We start from the raw sequence: 10,642 nt of genomic DNA, 5'->3' as shown, positions 1-10,642 counted from the left end.
GAACAGGGATAGCCAACTCCCAGGCCGAACTGCCTGTTAGGAACCTGGCTGCACAGCAGGAGGTGAGCAGTGGGCAAGAGAGTGAAACTTCATCTGCCGCTCGGCATCACTCCACATCACTCGCATTACTGCCTGAACCATCACTTGCATTATAACCTCAACCATCCCTTTCCAACCCAACTTTCCTGTCTGTGGAAAAATTGTTTTCCATGAAAACAGTCCTTGGTGTCAAAAAGATTGGGGACCACTGCTGTAGAAATGCAACTCCGCACTATTCAGAAAACTTGTATTGTAAATAATAATACAAGATAATGAATTAAAATTTAGGAATATAGTAGCTATTTAGTAACTTAACTAATATAAAAATACTCCAAGTTTGGCTTAGGAAAGCTTTGTACAATAGATAAATGCATTTTGTCATTTGATTTATAAATCTACATTGTGTGTATTTTTGCTCACCATCTAATTTTATTTTTTTATTATATAAAATAATCAGTGCTTTAAAAAAATCTTTAAAGAAACAAAATCCGAGGACCAGTTAGCTTCACAAGCAAAATATATGACACATTTAGAGAAGAGCTAACACTTATCCACTCAAATTCTCACAAAATACTGCATAAGTAGGAACACTCCCAAACTCATTCTATGAGGTCAATACCACCCTGATACCAAAACAAGACAAAGATATCACAAAAAAATAAAAGGCCCAGCCAATATCACGGATGAATATAGATGCAAATATCTTCAACTAAATACTAGCAAAAAGAATCCAACAGCACGTTTAAAAGATCATGAACCATGATCAAGTGGTGTTTATCCCAGGAGTGTAAGGATTCTTCAATATACGCAAAACAATCAATGTTATGCACCATATTAACAAACTGAAGGATAAAAACCATATGATGATCTCAATAGAAGCAAAAAATCCTGGTGACAAAATTCAAAACACATTGATGATAAAATCCACCCAAAAGTAGGCATAGAGGAAACTTACCTCAACATGATAAATGCCATATATGACAATTCCACAGCCAACATCATTTTCCTGGTGAAAAATTGAAAGTATTACTACTAAGGTCAGGAAGAATACAAGGCTGCTCATTCTAACCACTATTATTCAACATAGTTTTGGAAGTTTTAGCCACAGCAATCAGACAAGAAAAAGAAATAAAAGGAATCCAAATCAGAAAAGAAATAAAACTGTCAGTGTTTGCAGATAACATGATACTATACATAGAGAACCTGAAACATGCTACCAGAAAACTACAAGAGCTAATCGATGAATTTGGCAAAGTAACAGTATACAAAATTAAGGCAGGAAGTCACTGGCATTCCTATACACTAATGAAGAAAAATCTGAAAGAGAATGTAAGGAAACACTCACATTTACCATTACAACAAAAAGAAGAAAATTCCTAGGAACAAGCTTACCTAAGGAGACAAAAGTCCTTAATGCAGAAAACCATAAGGCACTGGTGAAGGAGAGATAAATCATGTTCCTGGGCCAGAAGAATCATGATTGTGACAATGAATATATAATGAAAGCAATCTACAGACGCAGTGCAATTGCTATCAAACTACAAATTTCACTTTTCACAGAACTAAAACAAAAAATTTCAAAATTTGTATGAAAACACAAAAGGCCCGATAGCCAAAGCAATTTTGAGAAAGAAAAATGTAGCTGGAGGATTCAGGCTCCGTGAGTTCAAACAATACTACAAAGCTACAGTAATCCAGACAGTATGCTATTGCCACAAAAACTGAAATATAGAGCAATGGAACAGAATAGAAAGCGCAGAGATACACCCACACAGTAAGGTCATCTTATCTTCAATGAAGGAGGCAAGAATATACAATGGAGAACAGACAGACTCTTCAATATCTAGTGCTGGGAAAACAGGACAGCTACCTGTAAAAGAATAAAATTAGAACACTCCCTAACACTGTACAGAAAAATAAACTCAATATGGATTAAAGAGCTAAATGTAAGGCCAGACACTATGAAACTCTTAGAGGAAAACTTTGGCAGAACAAAGCATGACATAAATCACAGCAAGATCCATTATGACCCAGAAATGGAAATTTAAAAAAATGGACACAATGACACTGATAATCTTTTGCACAGTAAAGGAAACCATGAACAAAATGAAAAGGCAACCCTCAGAATGGTAGAAAATATTTTCAAATGAAGCAACTCACAGAAGACTAATCTCCAAAATATACAAGCAGATCATGCAGCTCAGCATCAAAAAAACAAACAAGCCAATCCAGAAATGGGCAGAAGAGCTAAACAGACATGTCTCCAAAGAAGGCAAAGAGATAGCCAACAAACACATGAAAGAATGCTCAACATCATTAATCATTAGAGAAAAGCCAATCAAAACGACAATGAGATATCCTCTCACACCAGTCAGAATGGCTTTCATTAAAAAATCTACAAACAATAAATGCTGGAAAAGGTGTGGAGAAAAGGAAACAGTCTTGCACTGTTGGTGGGAATGTAAATTGATACAGCCACTATGGAGTAGAGTATGGAGGTTCCTTAAAAAACTACAAATAGAACTACCATACGACCCAGCAATCCCACAACTGGGCAAGTAACCTGAGAAAACCATAATTCAAAAACAGTCATGTACCAAAATATTCATTGCAGCTGTATTTACAACAGCCAGGACATGGAAGCAACCTAAATGTCCATCAGCAGATGAATGGATAAAGAAGATGTGCCACATATATAAAATGGAATATTACTCAGCCATAACAATAAACGAAATTAAGTTAATTGTGGTGAGGTGGATGGACCTAGAGTCTGTCATAAGGAGTGAAGCAAGTCAGAAAGAGGAAAACAAATACTGTATGCTAACACATATATATGAAATTTAAGAAAAGAAAAAAGGTCATGAGCCTAGGGGGAGGACGCGAATAAAAAGCAGACCTACTAGAGCATGGACTTGAGGATATGGAGAGGGGGTGGGCTAGGCTGTGATGAGGTGAGAGGGTGGCATGGACATATATACACTGCAAAGCATAAAGCGGATAGCTCGTGGGAAGCAGCTGTGTAGCACAGGGAAATCACCTAGATAGTGTGTGACCGCCTAGAGGGGTGGGATAGTGAGCATTGGAGGGAGGGAAATACAGGAGGGAAGAGATATGGGACCATGTGTACATGTATAATTGATTCACTTTGTTATAAAGCAGAAACTAACACACCGTTGTAAAGCAATTATACTCCAATAAAGATGTTAAAAAAAAACACAAAATTATCCATAGAGTCCATTAGCATAAATAATTTAGATTTCATTATATGTATAATGACAAATATGTATGGCATGAGTCCAAAATCATACTAGAGTTAATGTCTCTTGCACTTACTATTTATTGAAAAGCTTTTTCTTGGCCTATCAGCTGCTTTCCAACTCACTTTGCCTTTTATCATTCCAGAACATCAGCACACCACCGATATCCTCTCAGCCTTCTATTTATTCATTCAACATATATTTTCAACCATTTACTATAATTTCAGGAATTTTATAGATATTGGGATTGTAATTTTAAAAAGACATAATATCTCACTTTTGGGAACTGGAATCAATGAAAATTTTCCGAAGAAACTTAAGGAGAATATGATAATAACATAGAAGCATAATCATTTGCAACTTTTGCTGTGGAATTACCTATTATAGATATATCTGTCTATAGATCAACAAAGAAGGTGATCTGTCATCATGGGAGGCATGATGCAGTTAGAAATGTATACTTCATTTGCTTCTATGATTTTACACTTGAGGGAAAACTATTTTTAACAATTTTATTAACTGAGGAATTAACTTTTTAGTTTTCAATGATTCTCAAATTAGTTTAGTTTATGGGTGATAGGGTTCCTCAGCTCCTCCTTGTAGTAGAATTTGGTAAAAATTCCATATTTGAATGATTTTTATTGACTATCTTCCCCAGTAGTCTAAAAGATGTCTTGACACAATTTCCTAGTACACAGATTTTTATTAGAAAATGAAAAGTAGAATAGATTTTAGAAAGAATTAAAACAATGATCGAGACAAAATGAACCCATGTATTTTCTTGACTATATCATAGAGTCAGGGAATAATTATTCTCATTGTTATTGCTTGGATTTCTAATGGAATAGAAAAAGCAAAATTTTCTGTATTTGGCATATACAAATTTTCTTCCCTAATTTATTTTTAGAACAAATGGACTATAATTCAATTTTAAGTGATAAAATCAATTTGCTAGGGCTTCCCTGGTGGCACAGTGGTTGAGAGTGCGCCTACCGATGCAGGTGACACGGGTTCCTGCCCCGGTCCAGGAAGGTCCCACATGCCATGCAGTGGTTGGGCCCATGAAACATGGTCGCTCAGCCTGCGCGTCTGGAGGCTGTGGTCCACAACAGGAGAGGCCACAACTGTGAGAGGACATGCACCGCAAAAAAGAAAAAAAAAATCCATTTGCAAGCATTGCTACTAAATTATATTTTATACATTATTACACATCAATAAATTACTGTTAAATCTGTGCAGGAATCTCCCCGCTTTGCCCTCCGCACCCGTCGCTGTGCACCACTCCGCGGTCCCGAAGCTCCCCCCTCCGCCTCCCGCAGTCTCCGCCCGCGGAGGGGCTTCCTAGTGTGTGGAAACTTTTCCTCCTTCACAGCTGCCTCCCACTGGTGCAGGTGCCGTCCTTATTCTTTTGTCTCTGTTTTTTCTTTTGCCCTACCCAGGTACGTGGGGAGTTTCTTGCCTTTTGGGAGTTCTGAGGTCTTCTGCCAGCCTTCAGTAGGTGTTCTGTAGGAGTTGTTCCACGTGTAGATGTATTTCTGGTCTATCCGTGGGGAGGAAGGCGATCTCCGTGTCTTACTCTTCAGCCATCTTCCAACCCTCCCCCCCACGTACATATATTTTAACGATACAAATATTATCAGCAGTTTGCCTTTCATTCCTTTACATATATACATACTCAAATTTAATAAATTTTTAATAATATATTTCAGCACTGAATTATGCATCTACTGTGTGCAATCCTTCAATTTGCCTGCTTGTGCAACTTTATAGACGTAACCTAATTTAATTTTTCTGAATATTCTCTTCCTCAGAAATATTTCTAATATTATTTTATTGCTTTTCATGGAGAACGATAGCTTATTTTGGGCCAAACAGCTATTCTCCGCTTCCCTGATTTTAGGGCAGTACTAATTTCTAGCCTCCACTGTAGCAAGGGCTTGCAACAGAATATAATTCTGAGTAATCAGATATAAATAGAAATTATTTAGATTGGATCCCAATAAAGTGCTTTAAAAGAGGGCAGAACCAAGAGGCTGTGGTAAAACTTTCTGTTTCACAGGCTTGCAAGAACAGTATTTATGTCAATGAAATCAGCAAATGCTACAAATCAGGGACATCCCCATTCCTCCCAAACTCTGAATGCAGCTTAATGTAGCTAATAAACATATCATTGAGACAGACTCTTAGTGATTTCCTCTTGCCCTTCTCATTCTTTCTTCCTAAAATTCAAATAGTATTATAGGAGGCAAAATAATCAGTTTTGGCTATCTAATGGCATAATGGTACTGCTGTAAAAGCCCTGGATTGCCTACTTAGAAAATTATTGTTATGTGAAAAAATTAAAAACAGTATTTTATATAAGCCACTGTCATTATGCATTTTGCTGCAATTAGATACAATTCTAATAAATATAAAAAACTTATATTTGCAGATGAGGTACGTTTCTTATTAAGCAAATTTTCTGGACAATATTTAGAGAAGTATTATCTCACACATGAATTAGTGGTTGAAAGGAAAATCAACAAAGAGTTGGTGAGTTTTGATAGCTAGAACCCACTTTGATAACAATCTGAATGATATGATGAAACTCTTTAATAAGAGTGTAGATTTCACATGGAGGTTTACTGAGCATTTGAGGACGTAGGACTCACACAAAGTACATTATGGTACAGAAAACTTCATAATAGAAATATGGAATGAAATTACTATTCCATCATACAATGCCATCGGACCCTCCTTTCCTGGTAAAACTACTTCCAAACTCCCATAAAAATTTACAAACAGTCAAAAGTATGTAATAAGCACAGAATACCAAACTGACTGGCAATGAACATTTTGCACAAATCTGGAGGGAATTTCCATTGCTCACAAGAACAATGAATTTAGAATGTGAAGCAGATTAGTAGCTTTTGCAGGGTATACTGCTAAAGTAGAGCAAAGTGATTCATCTAAAAGACAGTATAAAGAAGCTACATCCAACTTCCCTAGTGACACAGTGGTTAAGAATCTGCCTGCCACGGCAGTGGACAGGGGTTCAATCCCTGGTCCACAAAGATCCCACATGCCAGAGAGCAACTAAGACTGTGTGTCACAGCTACTGAGCCTGCGCTCTAGAGCCCATGAGCCAAAACTACTAAGCCCACGTGTCACAGCTACTGAAGTCCACACACCTAGAGCTGGCTGTCAGCAACAAAAGAAGTCACCACAATGAGAAGCCCGTGCTCCACAATGAAGAGTATCCCCCAATAGTTTCAACTAGAGGAAGCCCACATGCAGCAACAAAGACAAAACACAGCCAAAAATAAATACATAAAATAAATAAATGTATAAAAAAATTAAAGAACCTACAACGTTCTTGTGTTGTGTGGTTTAGAAGAGAGATATCCAACTCCCAGGTCGAACGGCCTGTTATGAACCAGGCTGCACAGCAGGAGGTGAGCAGTGGGCAAGAGAGTAAAACTTCATCTGCTGCTCCCCATCACTCACAGTACTGCCTGAACCATCACTTGCATTATCACCTGAACCATCACTTTCAACCCCACCTTTCCTCTCTGTGGAAAAATTGTCTTTCATGAAACCAGACCCAGGTGCCAAAAAGATTGGGGACCACTGCTGTAGAAATGCAACTTTGTACTATTCAGAAAACTGGTATTGTAAATGAAAATACAATATAATGAATTAAAATTTAGGAATTTAGTAGTTATTTAGTAACTTACCTATTACAAAAATACTCCAAATTTGGCTTAGGAAATCTTTGTACAATAGATAAATGCATTTTGTCATTTGTTTTATAAATCTAAATTTTGTATATTTGTGCTCACAGCATTATTATATTGTTTTTCTTTATATAAAATATTCAGTGCTTTAAAAAAATCTTAAAACAAACAAAATACCAGGACCAGGTAGATTCACAGGCGAATTCTACCAGGCATTTAGTCAAGAGCTAACACCTATCTTTCTCAAATTCTCAAAAAATACACCATAAGTAGGACCACTCACAAACTCATTCTATGAGGCCAACATCACTCTGATACCAAAATCACACAAAGATATCACAAAAAAAGAAAACTAAAGGCCAATATCATGGATGAATATAAATTCAAAAATCCACAAATAAATACTAGCAAAAAGAATCAAACAGCACGTTAAAAAGATCATACAACATGATCAAGTGGTGTTTATCCAGGAATAAACATAATAAACAAAAATAATAGGATTCTTCAATATACACAAAGCAATCATTGTGATACACTATATTAACAAACTGAAGGATAAAAATCATATGATAATCTCAATAAAAGCAGAAAAACATGGTGACACAATTCAACAAACATTGATGATAAAAACCGTCGAGAAAGTAGGCATAGAGGGAACTTACCTCAACATAATAAATGCCATATATGACAAACCCACAGTCAACATCATCCTTCTGGTGAAAAATTGAAACCATTACCACTAAGGTCAGGAACAAGACAAGGCTGCTCATTCTAACCACTATTTTTCAACATAGTTTTGGAAGTTTTAGCCACAGCAGTTAGACAAGAAAAAGAAATAAAAGGAATCCAAATCAGAAAAGAAGTAAAACTGTCACTATTTGAAGATGACATGATACTATACATAGAGAATCCGAAAGATGCTACCAGAAAACTACGAGAGTTAATGAATGAAATTGGTAAAGTAGCATTATACAAAATTAAGGCACAGAAGTCACTTGCATTCCTATACACTAATGAAGAAAAATCGGAAAGAGAATGTAAGGAAACACTCCCATTTACCATTGCAACAAAAAGAAGAAAATTCCTAGGAGCAATCCTACCTCAGGACACAAAAGTCCTGCATGCAGAAAAACACAAGACACTGATGAAAGAAATTACAGATGATGCACAAATATGGAGAGCGATACCATGGTCTTGGGTCACACGAATCAAGACTGTGAAAATGAATATATTGTGCAAAGCAATCTACAGACTCAATGCAATTCCTATCAAAATACAAATTGCACGTTTCAGAGAAGTAAAACAAAAAATTTCAAATTTGTATGAAAACACAAAAGACCCGATACCCAAAGCAATTTTGAGAAAGGAAAACGGAGCTGGAGGATTCAGGCTCCCTGATTTCAGACAATATTACAAAGCTAAAGTAATCAAGACAGTATTGTACTGGCACAAAACCTGAAATATAGAGCAATGGGACAGAATAGAAAGCCCAGAGATACACTCACACAACAAGGTCATCTTATCTTTGATGAAAGAGACAAGAATATACAATGGAGAAAAGGCAGCCTCTTCAATATCTAGTGCTGGAAACACAGGACAGCTACATGTAAAAGAATGAAATTAGAACACGCCGCAACACTGTACACAAGAATAAACTCAATATGGATTAAAGAACTAAATGTAAGGCCAGACACTATGAAACTCTAGGAGGAAATCATAGGCAGAAAAATCCACGACATAAATCACAGCTAGAACCATTATGACACAGAAATGGAAATTTAAAAAAAAAGATTGTGACACAATTACACTTAAAATCTTTTGCACAGCACAGCAAACCATAAACAAGATGAAAAGACAAATCTCAGAATGGGAGAAAATAGGGAGGACCTTGAAGATGGCGGAAGAGTAAGATGCGGAGATCACCTTCCTCCCCACGGATACACCAGAAATACATCTACACGTGGAACAACTCCTACAGAACACCTACTGAAGGCTGGCAGAAGACCTCAGACCTCCCCAAAGGCAAGAAACTCCCCACGTACCTGGGTAGGGCAAAAGAAAAAAAGAAAAAACAGAGACAAAAGAATAAGGACGGCACCTGCACCAGTGGGAGGCAGCTGTGAAGGAGGAAAAGTTTCCACACACTAGGAAGCCCCTCCATGGGCGGAGACTGTGGGAGGCGGAGGGGGGAGCTTCGGGACCGCGGAGTAGTGCACAGTGACGGGTGCGGAGGGCAAAGCGGGGAGATTCCTGCACAGACAATCGGTGCCGACCAGCATTCACCAGCCCAAGAGGCTTGTCTGCTCACCCGCCGGGGCGGGCGGGGCTGTGAGCTGAGGCTCGGGTTTCGGTTTTGGACGGAGCGCAGGGAGAGGACTGGGGTTGGCGGCTTGAACATAGCCTGAAGGGAGTGCACCACTATAAAAAAATTTTTTTTCTTAATAATTAATTTTAATTGTAATAACTTTATTGTACTTTACCTTCGTTCTTTCTTTCTTTCTTTCCTTCCTTCCTTCCCTCCTTTAGACAATGAATCACCCCTAATTGAGGAGGTGGTCTCTGAGAGCAAGATTTATGATTTTTCCCCCTTTACCTCTTTCTGTGAACGTGTAAGTGTATGCATCCTTTGTAAAGCAATTATACCCCAATAAAGATGTTTAAAAACAAACAAAAAAAAGAATGGGAGAAAATATTTTCCAATGAAGCAACTAACAGAAGACTAATCTCCAAAATATACAAGCAGACTATGCAGCTCAATATCAAAAATTCAACCAAGCCAATCCAAAAGTGTGCAGAAGACTTAAACAGACATGTCTCCAAAGACGGTATATAGATTTCCAACAAATACATGAAAGAATTCTCAACATCATTAATCATTAGAGAATTGAAAATCGAAAGTACAATGTGATATCATCTCACACCGGTCAGAATGGCTTTCATCAAAAAATCTAGAAACCATAAATTCTGGAGAGGGTTTGGAGAAAAGGTTATACTCTTGCCCTGTTGGTGGGAATGTAAATTGATACAGCCACTATGGAGAACAGTAGGGAGGTTCCTTAAAAAACTACAAATAGAACTACCATATGACCCAGCAATCCCACTACTGGACATATACACTGAGAATGTCATAATTCAAAAACAGTCATGTACCAAAATGTTCATTGCAGCTCTATTTACAATAGCCAGGACATGGAAGCAACCTAAATGTCCATCAGCAGATGAATGGATAAAGAAGGTGTGGCACATATATACAATGGAATATTCCTCAGCCATAAAAAGAAATGAAATTGAGTTACTTGTAGTGTGGTGGATGGATCTAGAGACTGTCATAAAGTGTGAAGTAAGTCAGAAGGGGAAAAACGAATACCATATGCTAACACATATATATGGAATTTAAGAAAAGAAAAGAAAAAAGGTCATGGATAAACTAGGAGTAAGATGGGAATAAAAACACAGTCCTACTAGAGCATGGACTTTAGAATATGGGGAGCGGGAGTGGTAGGCTGTGATGAGGTGAGAGAGTGGCATGGTCATATATACACTACCAAGCATAAAGTGGATAGATAGTGGGAAGCAGCTGCGTAACACAGGGAAATCAGCTAGATGGTGTGTGACAACTTAGAAGGGTGG

The sequence above is a fragment of the Neophocaena asiaeorientalis genome, unplaced genomic scaffold, assembly GCF_003031525.2.
Source record: "Neophocaena asiaeorientalis asiaeorientalis breed wild unplaced genomic scaffold, Neophocaena_asiaeorientalis_V1.1 scaffold355, whole genome shotgun sequence".
Taxonomy (NCBI): Eukaryota; Metazoa; Chordata; class Mammalia; order Artiodactyla; family Phocoenidae; genus Neophocaena; species Neophocaena asiaeorientalis.
Note: the sequence above shows the minus strand (reverse complement) of the source record.